Source organism: Hippopotamus amphibius, chromosome 7, assembly GCF_030028045.1.
Source record: "Hippopotamus amphibius kiboko isolate mHipAmp2 chromosome 7, mHipAmp2.hap2, whole genome shotgun sequence".
NCBI lineage: Eukaryota > Metazoa > Chordata > Mammalia > Artiodactyla > Hippopotamidae > Hippopotamus > Hippopotamus amphibius.
The window spans coordinates 73,733,229-73,755,321 of NC_080192.1; the positions used below are offsets into that span (position 1 = coordinate 73,733,229).

General features: G+C 40.8%; 1 protein-coding gene across 2 annotated transcripts in view; it reads right to left on the minus strand.

The window, feature by feature from the left end:
- Nucleotides 1-22,093, minus strand: part of LOC130857558 (acyl-coenzyme A oxidase-like protein) — a 109,641-nt gene that overhangs the window by 7,834 nt on the left and 79,714 nt on the right. The window lies entirely within an intron of this gene.

Here is a 22,093-nt window from a genome sequence, read left to right on the forward strand (position 1 = left end):
GTCACCCCCAAAAGCTATTCGTTAGATGAAGAAATGCCATAAATGTGCTGTGAGTCCAGGCTATGTGCTCCTATTAATTCCTCAGGCACGTCACGCATGGCCTCCGCCAGCTGCCAGTTCTTGAGATGTGACAGGCATTGGAGAAACAATTTGAAGGCGAAGGACAGAAAATGTGAGACGGTTTTAATCAGGTCACACCTGCCTGGAGAATTCTAAATACTAGGACTAACTGCTTAAATCTAATCTGCAACAAAACCAACCCACCTCCCCTCCCCACTCCCCACACGTTCCTCAGGTACTGACACACATTTTCAAATTCTTTTCGTTTTTCTCTTCTTTTGTCTGCTTTTCTTTTTCTTTTTTCTCAAAGTGTTGCTTAAAAGCTTTTGCTTGAAATTCATTTCCTGACAGTTCTGGAGGCTGGAAGTCCAATATTAGGGGGCCAGCATGGTCAAGTTCTGGTGGGACTCTTCTCGGCTTGCAGACAGCTGCCTCCTTTGTATTTTCACATGGCAGAGAGAGAGTAGTCTCTTTCTCTTCTTATAAGGAAATTATCCCATCACGAAGTGCCCACCCTCGTGACCTAATCTAACCCTAATGCCCTCTCAAAGGCCCCATCTTCAAAGGCCATCACACTGCGAATGAAGGTTTCAACATATGAATTTGGCGGGGGGTGGGCAGGGAACACAGTGGTTCGGTCCATCACAACATTCCTTTTGATTTTCATTATAGAAATGTATGCACTAATTCTTAGAGGAATCTTGTAATTGAAAGACAGTAGACTTTGGGGCTTGAGAGATAAAAATAGAAACTATAGCCCCATTACTCTCTACCTTTGTAGTGTAGACAAATTGTTTCACTTCTGATCCATTAAAAAATATTTTTTCTTAATTTAGATGTAACTAACAACAACAATATATTAGTTTCAGGTGTACAGCATAATGATTCAATATTTGTGTATATTGTGAAATGATCACCACAATTAGTCTAGTTAACATCCGTCACCATATTTACGAACATTGTTTTTCTTGTGATGAAAGCACAGGGACTACAGTTAATAATATAACTGCTCGTGGGACTTCCCTGGTGGCACAGTGGAAAAGAATCCGCTGCCAATGCAGAGGACACAAGTTCGATCCCTGCTCTGGGAAGATCCCACATCCTGCACAGCAACTGAGCCCGTGCACCACAACTACTGAAGCCTGAGCTCTGGAGCCCGTGAGCCACAACTAATGAACCCATGTGCCACAACTACTGATCCTGTGTGCCACAACTACTGAAGCCCATGCGACTGGAGCTCGTGTTCTGCAACAAGAGAAGCCACTGCAGTGAGAAGCCCATGCACTGCAACAAAGAGTAGCCCCCCCTCGCCACAACTAGAGAAAGCCCTCACGCAGCAACAAAGGCCCAACACAGCCATAAATAAATAAATAAAAAATATAACTGCTTGTATATTTGAAAGTTACTAAGAGAGTAGGTCTTACAAGTCCTCATCAAATTGTTTCTTGAATACCTGTCACATCTCCAGCACTGGCATTTGGTAGTGGCCGTGTCTGACGTGTGATAAATGAACATAAAGACAGAAATTGGACCCACAGGATACTTATGCCATTCATTCATCTAACAAGTAGCCTTTTTCAGCTCTGCTCTGTGTAAGACGGTCTTTCAGTCACTCTAATGAAGGAAGTTGTTTGTTTTTTAATCAGAGGGAAGTGAAGAAATAGAATTGGAATAAAAGAAGAATGAAGAAAATACACAGAAAAGAGAAAAAGATGCCGAATCACTAAGCTGGCAGTTACAGTCACTTCGGTGGTGCTAAAGGTAGATTCTTATCTGACCAGAGCAGAGTGTGAAATTTGGCACTTCTGACTTTTCTTTGTTTCTTCTTGCCTTTGTTTTGAAAACCTAACGGCTTGATATTTAAACTTTCAGCAATTCTCTTTGCTCAAAGAAATAACACTCCAGTAGAAAGTTAGACTCTCAGTATCTGCTTGCCATTTGTTGTCAGCTCACACCCCTCATCCTCTGGTTGGAAGGTCGCCTGCCTCCCGCAGCTCCTCAGTTCCTGCAGGCCCTGGAGGATGGACTCCTTTGTAAAAATCCTCCTGTAACAGAGAGCTTTGTGCTCCAGTGGAAAAACTGGCACGGCAGAAAGCCTCTACCCATGTATAATTTAGCATGATTACCTGGGGTGGCAGGCACGGCTCGGAGGACTGTGTCACATGTGCCTCAGGGTCCCCACCTAACTGGGGCATCTCATGAGTGGAGGGAGAGGATAATGTCTGTCTCGCTCCCCGCACTGGTGTCACAGGTACAACTGAAGACACAGTGGAGATAGGTGATGCTCAGAGGAACAGCCCACAGAACATCTTTGGCAGAGGTGAGGACAAGAGCTGGCCACATACAATCATGGTCCCAAAACTCTCCCATCACACTGCAGAGGAATATGCCAGAAAATCCGTGCCAGAGCCCAGTGGACAGGCTCTCCTAAACATGCATTGGCTGCCCCACCATTGCATGGGAAGGAGAGAGGAAGGATCGAATATGACATGGACATGTCCAAGTAGAATTGAGGACATTTTAGATTTTTTAAAAAGTCAATGTGTAGAGTAAGTTTTCACTGATCAAGAGAAAATCAGGGACATAAAACTGGCCAGATCACATGGAACCCTGCTTGAAGAAGGGACATCAGATGGGAAAAGCTTGCAGAGGATACTTTGCAAAACTGGTTGTGGCTGAACCTTTCCAACAGGATGAGGCAAAAGTAAAAAGGAAGTTCAAGTTACGGGGAAAGGTCCCTCGAAGGCCTGCCAGCCAGCTCCTGAGTGCCTTTCCTTATATGTCAACATCACGGTGCGGCTGCAGGACCGCCCGAGGAGGCTCAGTGTAACCTCATCCTTGCTGGCAAGTGGCCCCTGGCCCCCTACTTCCCAGACAGAAAGGCTGGCATGACTCACCCTCCACTGAAGGATGGCACCCAGGACTTGAAATGTGTTGACAGGAAGGCAGCTTTACAACGGCAGAAGCCCAGGAAAGTAACTGAGAAGCCTCTGGCCCCTTGAGTTAGTTGATTGGTAAGAAATGATAGGCTGAAGCCAACTGAGGGCTGCACATGGTCCACACGCCTAGGCAGGATGGCCTTTGAGCCGTGTGTGGGGCATACTCCAACCCACGGTCAAGTGGTCAAAGCGAGCTGACCAGAAGATCAAACTCTGGTTCAGCCTCTGAGTGTAGACTCGGGGCTAATGGCAGAGTGTCTCTGTCCGCAAATGTAACCCTGTTGACAATTGCCTTTGTAATGCACAGGAATTTTAAATTTACTTATTGCACGAAAACATTGCAAAACAATAGAAATCAAATATCTAGCCCCCCAAGGTAACAAAATCTTAACATGAGGTTTCAGGAGAGAGGATTTTAAAGATTACATGGCTGTTCTTAAAGCAGTATAGCTGCTACTGAAAGCCTACGTGTAAATCAGCCTTATGCAAAGCAAATCCTTCTTAAAATGCACCAGGCAACAGACACTGTTTGAAGCCCTTTAATTGCATTTGCTCATTTAGTCTTCAGAAGCCCTGGAGGTAAGTATTATTGATATCTTTTATTATCTTCATTTCACAGGTGGAAAACTGTGGCACAGAAAGGTTGAGGTACTTGCCCAAGGTTGCAGAGCTGGGTTTGGACTGGGTTCTCAGCTTTCTGAGCCCACGTTCCTAATTACAGGGTACACTGCTTCGCAATGGACTGAGGGGGAGTCAGTTCCCTGGCAACCCCTGTCCCTCCCAGATATACAGTTTATAAAGATGTGTTTCCATATCTGGTCATGTTTGATGTGAACCACATCCCGCACTTAAGGCCTCTGAAGGAAATAAATGCTTATTTCCTAGGAAGTCATCATACAGCTATGTCAGAGCTGAACTCATAAAGAAACCCCTGCTGCCTCATCTTTGGTGGACACTCATAATCATTGCCCCTTTTCCTCTTCTAGAAACACCCCAAATAGCTTTGGGCAGCAATATAGCCAGTTGAAAATGCTTACTCCCTACAGAGGATCCACAAAAAAAACCTCTACCAATGTTATATTTAGTAGTAAAAGACTGAGTGCTTTCCCCCTAAGATCAGGGAGAAGATGAGGATGTTTGTCATCTCCACTTCTATTCAACAGTGTACTGCAGGTTCTAGCCAGGGCAATAAGGCAAGAAAAAGAAATTAAAGGCCTAGAGCTTGGAAATGAATAAGTAAGACTGTCTTCATGCAAAAAGATGTGATTTTCTGTGTAGAAAATCCTAAGGAGTATATAATAAAGCTATTAGAACTAATAAACCAATTAAGAAAAGTCAGAGGTACAAGACATTGATATACAAAAGTCAATTGTATTTCTGTATTCTAGCAATGAACAATCGGAACTTGAAATTTCAATGCCACTGCAGTGGCATCAAACATAAGAAATACCTACAGATATAGTTTACAAAGTATGTGTACTATCTGCACATGGAAACTGAAAAAAACATTGCAGAAGGAAATCTAAAAGGAACACCTAAATAAAGGGAGAGATATACGGTATTTGTGGGTCAGAGAACTCTATATTGCTAAGATGTCACTACTTCTCACATTGATCTATAGATTCAACACAATGCCAATCAAAATCCCAGCAGATATTTTTTGTAGAAACTGACAAGCTGATTGTAAAACATATGGAAATACAGAGCACCTAGAATAGTCAAAACAATTTTGAGAAAAAAAGTTGGAGGATTCACTAACTGATTTCAAGGCTTACTATAATGTGATAGGAAACACAAGAGTGTGGTATTGGGATAAGGACGAAATGTAGATGAATGGAAAAAAGTAGAGTCACACATGCATGGTCAACTGATTTTCAACAAAGTCACCAAGGTAACTGAATGGGGAAAAAACACTCTTTTCAAAAACTGGTGCTAGAACAACTGAATATCCACATGCAAAAACAACAAATAAATGAATCTCAACCCTTACCTCACACCATATGCAAAAGTTAACTACAAGTGAATCATAAACCTAAATGTAAGAGTTAAATCTATAAAACTTCTAGAAGAAACTATGCGAGAAAATTGTAGTGATGTTGGGTTAGGTGAAGATTTCGTAATACATGACACAAAAAGTCTGAATTTCACCAAAATTAAAATTCTACTATTTCTGACTGTTAAGAAAATGAAAACATGGGTAATGGCTTAAGAGAAAATATCTGCAAATCACTTATATAATAAAGGGCTTCCATATAGAATTTATAAAGACATCTTGCAATTCAATAGTAAGAAAACAAAATCCAGTTAAGCAAACAGGCAAGAAATCTGAACAGACACTTCACCAAAGGATACAAACAAATGGCAAATAAATACATGAAAAAGACTTGAGAAATGTAAGTCAAGACCACAAGGAAATACCACTACACAACCACTAGAATGGCTAAAATGAGTAAGAAGCCATAAATACTGAGCTTGCAGGACAACTAAAAGTCATTGCTGTTGGGAATGCAACTGGTACAGCCACTTTGGAAGGCAGTTTGGCAGTTTCTTATAGGGTTAAACATATACCTACTATTGAACTCAGCCATTCCACTCCTAGATATTTACAAAAGATAAAATAAAAACATATGTCCATATAAAGACTTGCACGAGAATGTTCACAGAAGCTTTGTTCATACTAGCAAAACTGGAATCAATCCACCTATTCACCAACTGGTTAATGGATAAACAAACAGCACATCTGTACCAAGGAACAGTACCCCACAATAAAAAGGAACACCCAACGACGGATGGATCTCAAAAGCATTTTGTTAAGTGACATAAGCCAGATAGAAGAGACTATACACTATGCTATTCCATTTTTATTATATTATTAAAAAGGCAAACCTATAGCAAAAGAAAAATCAATGTTTTCCCAGGAGTCAGAGTCAGGGGAAGGGATTAGCCAAAAAGGGGCACAAAGAAACGTTTCTGGGGTGATGGAAATGTTATATTGTGGTGGTGATTATAGGACCGTATGCACTCGCCAAAGCTCATTGATAAAACACTTGAAATTGGTGCATTTTAATATATATAAAATTATATATATTATTTTATATTATATATATTTATAAATATATTTATATATACATAAAGTAAAAAGCTGATATTTTTTAAATGCTTCCCCAGACTTACCCCACCTCCTGCATGTGCTCACCTGGCCTTGCCTTCCTTTTGCTGCAGATGCTTCTGTAGCCCGCATGCCTCCCACTCAGCTCTGGCTGGGGAGGCTGGGGTCTCCCTGGGTCCTGCTTGCATCTCTCTGACTGCACCTCTGGTGTGGCCAGAGCACAGGGCTTCCTCCAGCATCCCCACAAGGCCAGTCCTCACCTGCTCGGCCCACATCTCCACTTTCCTGTCTCTCCTCTGTTTGACTTTCTTTCTGTCTTTGTGTGTGTGTGTGTGGTCTTTATATATTTTTCTGTCTTCCAGTACTTTTTTTTTTTTTTTTTTTTTTTAGTGTAGGAAAGAGCAAGTTTATTGAGAACAAAGAACAGAGATGGTGGGAAGGGCGCTGGGAAAGCAGTGGGCCGACCTCCTGGCAGACCAGGGAGAGCCGACCCCAGTACTTTTTAATGTCTATCTTTTTTTCATCTTTCTGTATTTCTGTCTTGAGATGAGTTCTTCTTTCTCTCCCTTTTTTTGTCACCTTACTTTACCAGTTTTCACTCTTCTATATTTTTAATGTTTCTGGAGTTTTCCGCCTTTCTGTATTTTTTCTATTTTTCTGGGGTTTTGTTTTTCTGGCTTTTCCTCTCCCATCATATTTCTATGTCTGCATTTCGGTCTTTTTTTCCTGCATTGTTCGATCTGTCTTTTCTCCTGTCCCCTCTTTCCTTCTTTTCTTACATGTTTGCCCACCACGTTATTTCTCCCTTTTCTCTTTAGGTTTGTTTCCAGATTAAGCTTGGTTTCCTTTGCATGGCTTTGGGCAGGGCATCCCTCTCCCTGCGACCAGCAGCCTCTCTCCCTGAACTCTGCCCTCTTCCTGCACCGGTGGCAGTTGCTGCTTTGTTTCCCACTAGCTTCTCGAAGAAAGCAGGGAGGCTGGGACCACCAGCTGGCAGCTCACTGGTGGCTTCCTGAACTGGGAAAACTGGATTCTTTATATCTTTACTCAAAGGTTTGAACCTGAGCTACAATTCCAGAAGAGCTGGTTAAATAAATCTCACCCAACATCCTGCTATATATGCAAAAATAAGAAAAGAGAAGAGAAAGAACACCGGAGGACACCCTTATGTCCACTGTTTCAGCTTGCTTCCTAAGAGGAGAAGTAAATGCTCTCAAAATGCCCCAGAGAGGGCTGTGTCCTGGCTTTGGGGACCCGAGGGAGGGGCCAGCTGTGGGGCTCATGCTGGTCTCAGAGCCTGGATCAGAGTTTGAATCCAGGGCCCTTCGCTGTACCACCTGGCCCCATCCCGAAAGCCTTGCCGGGCCCCAGCTCTGCACTAGGCTCACTGCACCAGAATCTCCCCTCCCCTCAGAAGGTGGCAGGTGGCGGCGCTGCAGGGCCGAGGGGGTGGAAGAGCCCTTGTCTGGGGAGATGAGCCACCAGGGTGCAAGGTTCAGGTTCCCGGAGAAACCCACCATAAGAATGAGGGCTGGTGTGACAGTATGAAGGGGCCCAGCCCCGGGGGCCTCCTCAGCACACCCACATGCCCCACAGCGCTGCCCTGGGTAGCGAAGACATCCTGGTTTTGTGGTGAGTACCAGCAAGTCCGATGGCTGTCCCTAGATCTGGAACACAGATGTATCTGGTCTGCCAGGGTGCGCCTTGTCCCCAACTGCCAACAAAGCTTGTTCAGCACAGCTGTGTGAGCGCAGACCTGGCCCCCCTTCCCCAGCCCTTGCTGTTCACCCAGGGGCCTCCCCCACACACAGCCTGGGCCATGGCAGCAGAGAGAGCATCCTCCCCTAAGGTGCTGGGAGCAGGTTCTCCATAAACAGGCGTTCAAAGGCACGCGCGTGCACACATGGCTCCCCTCCACGCTGAACCGTCCAATCTCAGAACACACTCCTTTCCCTGCTTCAGAGACTGGCATGGACCCTTCTCTCCACCTCCCCCACCCACTGCCTCCTCCCGATTTCAAGAAGCCTCCCAACAGCTCCCCTTCTGCCACATGGTCTGGGTTCCCTGCTCTGGTCTCCCTCCCACCAAGCGGGTACATCCATCCTTTGGAGCCCTTGCCACACCGCTCTGATCAGGGCAGGACTGCAACCTGCCTGGCACCCAGCCCAGTGATCAGGGCCAATGAGCACATGAAGGACCCCTTCTAGCAGATGGTGGGAGTAGAGGTGAATTCCAGGGGAAGGGGTGGAATGAATTTGGATTCGAGGGCATAGAAATAACGAGAGGAAATTTAGTAGGGAGGAGTATATGCAGCAAGGTGTGTGGGGCTCCGGGGTCAGCCTCCTCACTGCACAGCAGTTACAGCATCTGCAGGTATTGGGGGCATCTTCCAGGGTCTCTGCAGCCTCGTCTCTCTTCTCCCCCCTGCACTGTCCTCCAAGCTGTGGTCTGGCAATTTGAACAAAGCCCTTTCCTAGCAAAGACCTGACTATTTTTGTCACATAAACAAGAGTTCCAGGAGTAGGGACGGGCAGGGGGGACACACACGTTTGATCTGACCTGTTTCTGAATCCTTTCGCCACTAAGCCTTGACTGAAATCCTCAGAGGATGAAACCAATAAGGTATTGGCAAAGGGCTCCTATAATTGAATGCATTCCTTCTCAATTTCTCCTCCTTTTGCCTTTTTGTGGCAAATGAAGAGTCTGCTTTTTATTACTTAGTCTTTCAGGATAGAAAACGATTGTTGGACGATACCACCTCTTTGGTCACTTAGCATACATCTGATTACACGCTCCTGAAATTGACCTTGGTTGTTTTCAACAACAGATAACACATGTTTGATGCCTTCTTCCTTTCTTAAAAGTGTCCTCATTTTAAAAGTTCCTTCTAACTGTTCCGGTAGATGGAGGACTGGGGCAGGGGGTGGGGGGCGGTGGTGGTGGAAATCAGGAGTCCATAAATAGATTTTACAGGCACCAAAGCATGCATCTGGAATACCGTCAGCTAGAAAGATCTTGTTTCAATAACATGATCTTCGCATTTAGCTGAAGACTCGTTTCGGAGCCTGACTGCCCTTAGTGACTGCTTAAAGCGGACATAAGGCAGAATAATGTACATTTAATATGTGAAAGAAATTAGCCCTCAGGATCTTTGTTTCCTGAATCTCTGCAGCAGCTCAGCTGGTGCTTGGCCCATGAGACAGCTGGAGGAGGCCTTACTGGGGCTGTGAGGGAAAGGCAAGGGGTACAGTACACAGAAAATTCACCTCATGGGAGTCTAGAGTGAACTCAGGGAACGAGAGATCGGGACGGAGAGCACAGAACCCACTGCAATTTGGACTCCTTAGGGCTCTGTGCTTCTGTGTCCGCAAATGGCATCCTATCTTCCCCAGTCACAAACGGGAGCCCTGGGGGTATTCTTGACGCCACCTTCAGTTTTTTCCCCGTTAAACTATCCAAGTCTCACCCACAACCCCCTAGTTCAGGCTAGATCCCAATTCTTCTGGGGTGATGGTTACTGTGGGCTTCTAAAAGGTCACCCTCTCAGCACTGACTCCAGAACGATCTTCCTGACACCCACGTGCTCAGGCCACGACCCCCATCACCCGCAGGGAAGGTAGAAGGTCCTCAACCCCACGCTCAGGGTGCACGAGGCTCCCCACGGTGAGGACCTGCCACCACAGCCGCAGTCACCCTCTGGCCAGCCTCTCCAGCCTGGGACCCGGGATGCTGATGGATGGATGCTCAGCCAAGCCTGACAGTCACTCACACACATCACATGCCTTGCCTCAAAGATCCTCCCCCATTCCCCCCTGCCTCTACCTGGGGATGGTGTAAAAAGCCACGCTCTGCAGGTCACCATGCAAGACTCAGCTCAAGGATGCTCCTTCAGTAAGCCACCCAACGCACAGAATGGGGTGGGCCTTCCTCTGCTCCAGACCCCTCTCACTGCACATCACCCCCCCCCAACCCTAATTGCCACCCATCCCTCCAGCTGAGAGTCCACATCTTAGTCATCTTAGAAGTCCCAGAACTCACACAGTGCAGGGCAAGCTATGTTACCAAGCAGCAGCATCTTTCAAACAAGAAACTCTTCAGTAAAAATGCAAACATTTACAGGTCTTCTTTTCTCCTTGTTTATTTAAATACATATATAATCTCCAATGAAGCACTTTTATTTCACTGTCACTCAGAGGCTTCTATTTTTGGCTAACCTTTTAGGAATTCTGAAACATACCCATCTCATTATGTTGAGACGAGCTCTGTGTGAGCTTCTGTGTGCTCAGCAGGGAGAAGGCTTTGAGACACTTGTGAGTAAGGGGTGAATTAACACTGGGGTTTAACAAAAAACAACAAAACAGCCTATTCGGCAAGTCTAGCTGTTGGTGAGCAAGAAAGGAAGAGCAGCAGGTCGCCGAGCGCTGCCACATGAAATTTGAGGTCAATAAGTGGCGGTCTGTCCCACTGCCAGGCTGCTAAGCTGATTAGGGGATGGGCTGGACTTAACACTGACTGAGTGAGGGGGCCAGGCTGGGAGGTGTTAAGCCCTTTGTAGGGACATATCTGACTCCTTCCTTTGCATTATGCTGTGTCCTAATATCATACACCTCTGAGCTTTGTCCCACCTGCCTCATCCTGATGGAGGCCCCTGCAGTCTGGCAACTTTGCTGTTTCCCTTTTCTTAGTCCTGCAATCAAGGTGTGAGCTGTAGGCAAAATGCTGGGCCCTAGGCCCTCTCATCACAGCAAGAACTTAACAAATGTCCTGATCCCAGCTGACCATGATGGCCTGCCCACTGGCCTTGTGGAAGGACAGAATAAACAGAACAATGGGCTCATTCCTGCTTACTGCAATTCTACAGTCTCCAGTAGCATCAAGGCCCAGGATGTGTCAGCCCCCTAGTCACAGAGAACTTCAAGAAACTGTTGTTAAAGCCCATAGTGAACATCATACTTGGCACTGAAAGGCTGAAAGCTTTTCCTCTAAGGTCAGGAACAAGATAAGGATGCCCACTCTCACCACCCCTATTCAACATAGTACGGGAAGTTCTAGCCAGAACAATTAGGCAAGAAAGAAACAAAGGCGTCCAGATTGGAAAAGAAGAAGTAAATTGTTTCTATTTAAAGATGATATGATTTATATATAGAATATCCTAAAGAGTCCACCAAAAAAAATTACAACTAATAAATGAATTTAGTAAAGTTGTAGGATACAAAGTCAAAATACAGAAATCAGTTGCATTTTTATACACTAACAATGAAATATCTAAAAAAGAAATAAAAACAATCATTTAGAGTAGCATTGAAAAACAATAAATTAACCAAGGAAGTGAAAGATCTGTACACAGAAAACTATAAGATGAAAGAAATTGAAGAAGACAAAAATAAAGGAAACAATATACCACGTTCATGGATCAGAAAAATTAATATTGTTAAAACGTCCATACTACCCAAAGCAATCTATAGATTCAAACCAAGCCCTATCAAAATTCAAAATTTTTTCCCCCAGAAATAGAAAAAACAATCCTAAAATTCATATGGGACCACAAAATACCTCAGATAACCAAAACAACCCTGAGAAAGAAGAAAACTCGAGATATCACACTTCAAGATTTCAAACTATATTACAAAGCTACAGTAATCAAAACAGTGTGATATTGGTGTGAAAAAGGGACACACAGAGCAATGGAACAGAATCAAGAGCCCAGAAATAAAGCTATGCATGTATGGTCAACTAATATTTGACAAGGGAGCCATGAATACATAATGAGTAAAGGACAGTTTCTTCAATAAAATATGTATTAGAATGAAATTAGACCCCTATCTTACACCACTCACAAAAATTAACTAGAAATGGATTATGGACTTAAATATTGATACCTGAAACCATAAAACTCCTAGAAGAAAACAACATCTTGGTAACATTTTTTTTTTGTATTTGACACCAAAAGCACAAGCAACAAAAGCAAAAATAAACAAGTGGGATTACATCAAGCTAAAAAGCTTCTACACAGCAAAAGAAACAAATCAACAAAATGAAGAGGCAAGCAGCAGAATGAGTGAAAATATTTGCAAACCATCTATGTGATAAGAGGTTAACATCCAAAATATGTAAGAAACTCATACAACTCAATAGTAAAAAACAAAAACAATAAATAATCCAATTATTAAAATAGGCAGATGATCTGAATAGACATTTCCAAAGAAGATATACAAATGGCCAAAAGGTACTTGAAAGATGCTCAACATCACTAATCATCAGGGAAACACAAATCAAAACCACAATGAGATATCACCTCATATATATTAGGATGGCTATCACCAAAAAGACAAGAGATAAAAAGTGTCAGTGAGGATGTAGAGAAAAGGGAATCCCTGTGCACTGTTGGTGGCAATGTAAATTGGTACAGCCCCTACAGAAAATAGTATGCAGGTTCCTAAAAAAATTTTAAATGGAACTACTGTATGATCCAGAAATCCTACTTCTGGGTATTTATTTGAAGGAAATGAAATCACTATCTCGAAGAGATATCTGCACTCCTATGTTCACTGCAGCACTATTTACACAAAACAAGATATGGAAGCAACCTGAATTTATACACACACACACACACCCACACACACATATACAATGGAATACTATTCAGCCATTCGGCATGAGAAACAAGGAAATCCTGCTATTTCAACCATTTGGATAGACGCTTAAGTCATTATGTCAAGTAAAATAAGTCAGACATAGAAAAACAAACACTGTATGATCTCATTGATATGTGAAATCTAAAAAAGCTAAAGTCATAGAAACATAGTAGAGTAGTGGCTGTTAGGGGCTGGGGGCAGGAGAAATGGACACATGTTGGTCAAAGGGTACAAGCTTCCAGTTACAAGAGGACAAAGTTCTGGGGATCTAATGTATAGCATGGTGACCATAGCTAACAATATTATGCTACAAACTTGTAAGGTGCTAGAAAGTAGATCTTAAATGTCTAATTCTCCACCAAAAATGTGAGCTGATGAGAGTGCTAACTAACACTATTGTGGTAATCAGTGTACTATATATGAATCATTATATTGTACACCTTAAAATTACACAATGTTCTATGTCACTTATATCCAATAAAGCTGAAAAAAAGGAGGAACCCCCAAAAAGAAACCATTGTTCACCATTCAGTCACTTATACCAAGCTAAACTCACCAGTAATTAGGGCGCCATATACTAGAAAAATGTCTTTTCCATGGTGTGCTCTTCAACAATGAGCCCAGAGTTTGGCTCATGTCCCCATAGATTTGCCTGTCTCTGAAACTAAGCTCTGTCTTGTCCCCTTGCCCTGTCTGGGTGACTTGCCCAACTGTCCATGCCTGGGCCTTCCTTACCCCCTTGGCCAGGGCCCTGCTTCCTGTGGTCCAGCCTCTCAGATGTCAAGATCTCAAATAGAAGGTTCAGAACCTCTAGGGTGTATCTGCCTGACTTCAGAGCCAGTCCTCAATAGCTCACCTCTTGCCGGACGCCTGGGACCCTGGCCACTGGCCCAGACCTCCCCCGTCATCTGTCACCACACTCTCTGGATTCCATGCTGCTGGCTGGCCTCGGCACCCACAACTGTGTTTTGGCATGACACTGAAAACTGTCTAGCACAGAACTGCCACTTGGAGAATGTTGTTGCCATTAGCCATTTCTTCTTTTCCCCAATTACTGTATCAAGATTCAACAGCTGAATCTTGGAAACATCTAAGTTTCTAGTTTCATTTACGATAAAATGATAAGTGCCTGTAATGCAAACAGCCTAAATGCTGTGAGGCACCACTTCAGTTATATCTTTAAATGTTTTAATTGAGGTATGAGGCATACAGTCAGATGCATAAATCTTATGTTGACAGCTTGATGATTTTTTACATGTATATGTAACCATGTAATCACCCAGACCTAGATATAGAAATTTCCCAGACCCTGTTCTGTACTCCCTCTCTGTTAATATCACACTCTCCCACTCTCTGATCCCCAGATCACCAACAACTAATTTCACTCCTTCCTGAATGAGTATAAATGGAATCATACATTATTAATCTTTTCTGCCAGGCTTCTTTCACGACACATAACATCTGTAAAATTCACTTATTTGGTTGCATATAACAGTAGTTTATCCCTTTTTATTGCTGGATACAATTCTGTTGTATGAAGATACCACAATTGGTTTATCCAATCTCATGCTGATGAACATTTTTGGGTCATTTTCAGTTTTTGGCTATTATTGATACAGCTGCTATAAACATTCTTGTACAGGTCTTTTTGTGAGCAGGGTTTCACTTCTCTTGGATAAATACCTAGGGAGGAAAGTGCTGATCGCAGGGTAGGTATATATTTAACTTTATAAGGAACTGCCAAACTGTTTTCCAAAATGGTTATTACTATTTTACACTACCAACAGCAATAATGAAAGTTCCTCTTGTTCCATATTGTCACCATGATTGAGTTTCATCAATCATTTTAGTTTAACACACTGCAGTGGGTGTGTCGTGGTATTACATTGTGGTTTTAATTTCAATTTCCCTGATGACTAATAGATTGAGCAAAGTTTCATGTGCTCATTACCATTCTTTTATCTTCTTTTGTGAAGTGTCTTTCAAGTCTCTTGTGTACTTTTTCTTAGATTATATTTTTTTGTTACTGAGTTAGAAGAGGTCTTTATATATTCTGGATAAAAGTCTTTTGTCAGATATATGTGTTGCAAATCATTTCTCCAGGGTCATGGCTTGTCTTTTTGCTTTCTTACTGGTGTCTTCTGGAGAACAATTCTTTTTTAATTTTGAAAAAAATCCAATCAATCAATATTTAATTGAATGGTTGGTGCTTTTTTCCTTTTTTCTAAGAAATCTTAGTTTATCCCAATGCCAAAGGGATAGTCTCCTATGATTTCTTCTAAAAGTTTTCTAGTTTTCACTTTCGCTTTAAGTCTATGCTCAATTTCAAATTAATCATCTTGTACTATATGAGGAATAGGTCAAGTTTCATTTTTTTTTTCCATTCGGATATTTAGCTGTTTGTTGCACAAGCTGTTGAAAAAATTATCTTTTCATCATTTAATTTCCTTTGTACCTTTGTAAAAAATCAAATGAACACATATCTGTGGGTCAGTTTCTGGACTCGATAGTGTTCCATTGATCTACTTGTTTATCCTTCTGCCAGTCCCACACTGGCTGGGTTATTTGGATTATTTGGGCACTAACTCTGAAATCAGGTAGTACAAGGCCTGCACATTCCTTCAACGTTTTTCATAGTTGGTTTGGCTATTTTAGGCTATTTGTATTTCAATATGAATCGTCAAATCAGCAAGTGAGTTTCTACAAAAATTCCTGCTGTGATTTTGATTGAGACTGTTGACTCTAAAGACCAGTTTAAAGGGAATTAACATCATAGCAATACTGAATCTTTCCATGCACAAACATGATATGCTTTTCCACTTAAGTTTTCTTTAATTACCTTCTGCAGTGTTTTATAGTTTTCTCTGTGCAGATCTTGCATTGTTTGAATTTTTATCATAAAATATATTCCTGGGACTTCCCTGGTGGCACAGTGGTTAAGAATCTGCCTGCCAATGCAGGGGACATGGGTTTGAGCCCTGGTCCAGGAAGATCCCACATGCTGCAGAGCAACTAAGCCCGTGTACCACAACTACTGAGCCTGCACTTTAGAGCCTGAGAGCCACAACTACTGAGCTGTGTGCCACAACTATTGAAGCCCATGTGCCTAGCAGCCTGTGCTCTGCAACAAGAGAAGCCACCACACTGAGAAGCCCACGCACCTCAATGAAGAGTAGCCCCCACTCATCACAACTAAAGAAAGCCCATGTGCAGCAATGAAGACTCAACACAGCCAATAAATAAATACAATTAATTAATTATTTAAAAAGTCCTCGCATCTTTAAAACTATATATGTATATACATTCCTAAGAACTTCTTGTTTTTAATGATGTTGTAAATTTAATTTTACATTTTGTTTTCCAATTGTTTACTGATAGTCTATAAAATTTATTTTGGATACTGAGTTTGTATTCTGTAACCCTGTATTGATTTACTAGTTCTGGCAGAGTTTGGGGATATTTTTGGTAAAGTCTTTCATATTTTTTAAGTAAAAAGTTATTTCATCTGCAAATTAAGACAGATTTATTTCTTCCTTTACATTATTTATCATCTATTTCTTTTTTCTTGCCTTGTTGCACAGCTAGAACCTCCAGTGTAATGTCAAATAGAAGTGGTGAAAGTGGACATTCTCGCCTTGTTCTCTCTCTTAGTGAGGAAAGCGGGCAATACTTCTCCATTAGATATGTTAATAGGTTTACTGTAAATGCGCTGTTTCAAAATTGAGGAAATGAGTTTCTATTTATAGTTTGCTAAGACTTTTTATAACCATAAACTGGTGTTGGATGTTGTCAATTTTTTTCTGCATTATATAATCATATAATTTTTCTCCTTTATTTTGTCAATGTTGTAGATTCATCGACTGATATTTGAATGTTAAATCAACACGGCATTCTAGGAATAAACACCACTTGGTGACATATTTTCCTTTTTATATATTGCTGGATGCAATCTTTAATATTTTATTATACATTTCTACCTACGTGATGAAAATATTGGTTTGTAATTTTTTCTTTGCAATGTACTTAGTAGATCCTTTTTTTCTTCATTTTTTAAAAAATAAATTTATTTATTTATTGGCTGCATTGGGTCTTCACTGCTGCACACGGGCTTTCTCTAGTTGCAGTGAGTGGAGGTTACTCTCCATTGTGGTACGTGGGCTCCTCATTGCAGTGGCTTCTCTTGTTGTGGAGCACGGGCTCTAGGTGCACAGGCTTCAGTAGTTGTGGCACATGGGCCCTAGAGCGCAGGCTCAATAGTTGTGGTGCGTGGGCTTAGTTGCTCTGCGGCATGTGGGATCTTCCTGGAGCAGGGATCGAACCTATGTTCCCTGCATTGACAGGCAGATTCTTAACCACTGCTCCACCAAGGAAGTCCCTTATTAGTTCTCATATCAGTATTATATGGGTTTTTGAAAGAGTTTTGTGTAAGACTGGTATAATTTTGTCTTCAGATGTTTGATAGGATTCAACAGAAAAGCCATCAGGACCTAGAACTTTCTTTGTAGAATGTTTTCATTACAAAGTGAGAGAGTAGCATAGACATATATATACTACCAACTGTAAAATAGATAGCCAGTGGGAAGTTGCTATATAACAAAGGGAGTTCAACTCGAGGATGGATGATGCCTTAGAGGACTGGGAGGGAGAGGGTGGGGGGGAGTCGAGGGAGGGAGGGAATACGGGGATATGTGTATAAAAACAGATGATTGAACTTGGTGTACCCCCCTAGGAAAAAAAAAAAAGAATGTTTCCATTACAAATTAAATTCATTTAACAGATATTTTTAGCTCCCCCCGCTTTTTTTGCTTGCTCTTGAAACTTGTGTTTTTCCAGGAATTTGTTCTAAGTTCTTGAATTTATTTGCATAAAATTGTTCATAATATTCCCTTACTGTATTTTTAATCTCCATCCTATATTTTATAATGTTTCCTCATTCATTCTTGATCTTGTTAGTCCTTTTTCTCTTTTTCTCTTGATCAGTCTTGCTAGGGATCAATCAATTTTTAGTCATTTCAAAGAACAGACTTTTAGGTTTGTTGATTTTCTCTATGGTTTATTTTCTACTTTACTGATCTCTCTCTAATCTTTACGATTCCCTTTATGCTACTTACTTTGGTCTTTTTTTTTCTAGCTTTTAAGGTGGGAACTTACATCATTTACTTAAACCTTTTTTTATTTTCTAAGATAAACATTTCAAGCTATAAATTTTCCTCTGAGGACTCTTGTCACTACACCCACCAAATTTGATACGTTTTGCTTTCATTATCCTTCAGTCTGAAATATTTTCTAACTCCCCTAGTGATTCCTTCTTTGATTCACAGATTATTTAGAAATGTGTCACTTAATATTTATTTGGGAGATTTTCCAGATATCTTGTTTTTATTGATCACTAATTTAATTCCATTATCAATAGAGAAAATATTCTATATTATATCGATATTTTAAAATTTTTATTGAAACTTGCCTTATGAACAGCAACTGTAGTTCTGGGTATAGTTTCCAAAAAACATCTATAAATGCTAAATAGATCATCGAGTTGGACGATAGAGTTGTTCACACCTTTTACAGCCATATTGAATTTCTGTCTACTCATTTCATCGATTATTGGATTTGTTTCTCCACTTGGTTCTGTCAATTTCTGCTTCATGTTTTTGTTTTTGTTTTTGTTTTTTGGCCATGCTGTGCGGCATGTGAGATCTTAGTTTCCTGACCAGGGATCGAACCCATGTCCCCTGCAGTAGAAGCATGGACTCTTAACCCCTGGACCACCAGGGACGCTCCCCTGCTTCATGCATTTTTAATGTCTGTTATGGTGCATACCTATTTCAGATTATTGTCTTCTTGATGAAGTGGCCTTTTAATCTTCATGAAATGACCCTCTTTATCCTTGGTAATACTCCTCGTCTTAAAGTTTGCTTTATCTGATATTAACTTAGACTGTCATGTTCCAGTTGCAAGCTCTATCTTTTTCTTGTCTGTATCTTTATCTTTAAAGCATATAGATGAGATTTTGCTTATTTTTAACCCTCTATGACAATTTAATTGCCTTTTAATTGAAACATTCAGTCCATTTACATTTAATATAATTATTGATAGTGTTAGGTATAAGTCTACCATACTGCTATGGTATGTCTGTCTCCTTAGGTCTTTAATTTTTGTTCCTCTTTCATGCTTCCTTCCAGATTAACTGAGGATTTTTCTTTTTTGTCTCATTTTACTTTCTCTATTACAATATATATTCTTTACCATGACAGTCTGCCTTCAATTAATAATAATGCATGTATAATGTAAGAACCTTATAATAGTATAATTCCAAGTACATCAAATCCCATTTTTTGTGCTAAAGTGCCATATATTTTACTTCCATGTACATTATAAAACCAAAATAATTACAATTATTTTTGCTTTAAATAGCCAACTGAATTCTAGAAAGTTTAAGACAAGAAGGAAAAGCGTCATAATATTTACCTACACATTTTGCATTTTCACTGTTCATTTTTCCTTTAGATTTAAATTTCCGTGTCATCTCATTTTGTTCAACTTGAAGAAACTTTCTTAGCATTTCTTGTAGTACAGGTCTGCTATGACAAATTCTCTCAGCTTTCCTTTACCTGAAAATGCCTTTAATTCATTTTTGATACATATCTCTGCTGGCTCTGGAACTCTAGAGAGACAGTTTTTTTTTCAGCAGCATTTTTATCTTTACCACTGTCTTTTGGCTCTACAATTCTAATGAAAGTCAACCATCATTCTTATCATTTCTTTTCTGTTTCTAATGTTCCTTCTTCTCTGGATACTTTTACAATTTATTCTTTATTTGGTTTTCAGCAGTTTTACTATGAGGTGTTCCTGTTTTTATGTTTGTTTGTGTGTGTGTTTGGTTTCAGTCTTCTCCGTTTGAATCTTGCTGAGCTTTCTGGATTTCTGTGCTGCCACTTTTTAAAAAATTGGCTAAGGGCTTCCCTGGTGGTGCAGTGGGAGAGAATCTGCCTTCCAATGCAGGGGATGTGGGTTCAATCCCTGTCAGGTAACTAAGCTCACGCACCACAACTACTGAGCTCACGTGCATCAACTAGAGAGGCTACATGCCGCAAACTACAGAGCCCACTCACTCTGCACGCTGTGTGTCTTAACTACAGAGCCCACACACCCTGCAGCCTGCGTGCCACAACTAGAGAGAGAAAACCTGTACAGCACAACTAGAGAGAAGCCTGTACACGACAACTAGAGAGGCTGCAATGGAGAGCCCACACACGTTACAACGAAAGATCCCACATGCCATAACTAAGACCCAATGCAGCCAAAAATAAATAAATAATAAATAAATTTAAAAATAAATATCAAAAAAAGCCCTTGTCTTCTAATTTCAACATTTGAGTTAATTTGGGGACTTTCTCTACTGACTGATTTTTCTCTTGTTCCCGCTTGTTCACGTGTCTGGTAATACTTTATTGTATATTGGACACTGTAAATACTACTCCTTCTGGATCCTATTATTTTCCTCTAAAGAGTGTTGAGTTTTATTTCAGCATGCAATTAAATCAGTAGCAGATAGATTTGAATTTGTAGAGGCTTGGTTTTGTTCTTTGCCAGGGAGAATCTTTTTGGTTTTGCCTTTAGTATTTTTAAATCGTACTTGTAGTCTTTGAGCAAATCCCCTTTCCTGGGACATAGTTTTATACTTAAGGCATGGCCCTTTTGGAGTTCCAGTGGAAAGCTTTCCATACACCTCTAACTAGGCAGAATGCAAACTACATATTCTGCTTCCTATGTGGTAGGCAACAGTTGAATTCTCTGCTCAGCTTTTCAAGTCTTTCAAATGAAAGATCCCGTGAGCTCTTTGGCGTCTTGTCCATCCATGCATAATTCTGATATCAGTTAAAGATTTGAGTACTGTTTTAACACATATTTTGAAGTTTCCCTCTCTGGCTCCCTTCTTTTTTTTTTTTTTTTTTTCCACTTCAATTTTCCGTCTTGCTGACAGTCTCAAGCTCCATCTGCTGATTCCTCAGGACATTAAGACTGAGGTTCCCATGTGGTAACATCTTCTTTAACGTAAATGTAGGGCAAGACTTTCTAACTCTCTGTTAAAATCCATTTGACTACACAGAAGTTAAACACTTTTTTTCATGGCAAAAGTTACTGTGAACAAAGTCAAAAGATAAGTGACAAACTGGAAGAAAATTTTACAATATGACGAAGGGATAAGACCCTTAATACAGAAAACTGTTGTACAAAAATACCAAAATCCCTATAGATAAACGGGAAGCTGATATGAGCAAATAATACATGCAAAAATTGCTCTTGCATAGATGAAAACCTATTCAAACTCACTCATAATTAGAGAAATGGAACTTAGGCCAACAAAGAGATATAATTTCTCACCTATCAAACTGGCAAAAATTAAAAAAGTATGAGAACACATTCTGTTGATGAGGCTGTGAAGAAACAAACATTGTCGGGGAGAATGCTAACTGGTACAACCCTTTTGAGGGATAGTTTGACAATACCCAAGCAAACTTCATAGGCACTTACCTTTGGACCCAGCAATCACACCTCTAGAAATCCACCCTAAAGGTACACCTTAAGCAATACTAAATTTCACATGCATACAATAAAGAGAGTAAGCTATGATACATCCATACAATGTATTATTCTGCTGTTTTTTTGTGTGGGTATATGTTTTGTTTTTTGTTTTTAAGAATAAGGTAGATCTCTATGAACTGATATAGAGTGCTTTCCAGGACATACTGTTAAGAGGGAAAAAAATACAGAAGAATATGTACAGTATGCAATCCTTCATGTAAGAGAGAAAACAATACAAGAAAATATAAATGTATCTGCTTATTTGCATGAAAGAAAAAAAGGAAGAATAAGCAAAACACTAAATAGTCTGCTCACCTTCCAGAGGTGTGGCGGGAAAAAAGAAAAGAAGGGACGTGAGAATGTAGGGGTGAGGAAGGAGTGACAGTTCTGAGTATACTTTTTGTACAGCTTTGATTCTTAGAAACTTAGTAATGTTTCATGTAGCCCATACATGAATGGATAAAAGTCAACCAGGATGTTGGGAGGTCCCAGAGTGGAATACAAATAGCCACAAAGGAACCTAACTGTGTTACAAATGAATAACATAATCCCATTGAAGGAGAAGGAAAACACCAGTCAAAGTAATTTTGGAAATACTATCTTGATTAGATACCGCAAGCTAAATTCACAAAGACAAATGCTGTATTCCCTTCGTAACTGTGTTTCTCACGGAGAGATGGGTTAGCAATTCTGAAACTACTTACTGTGTATACTGGGGGAAGATCAAATAAGTAAACATAGCACACAATGAAAGCCAGATTTCT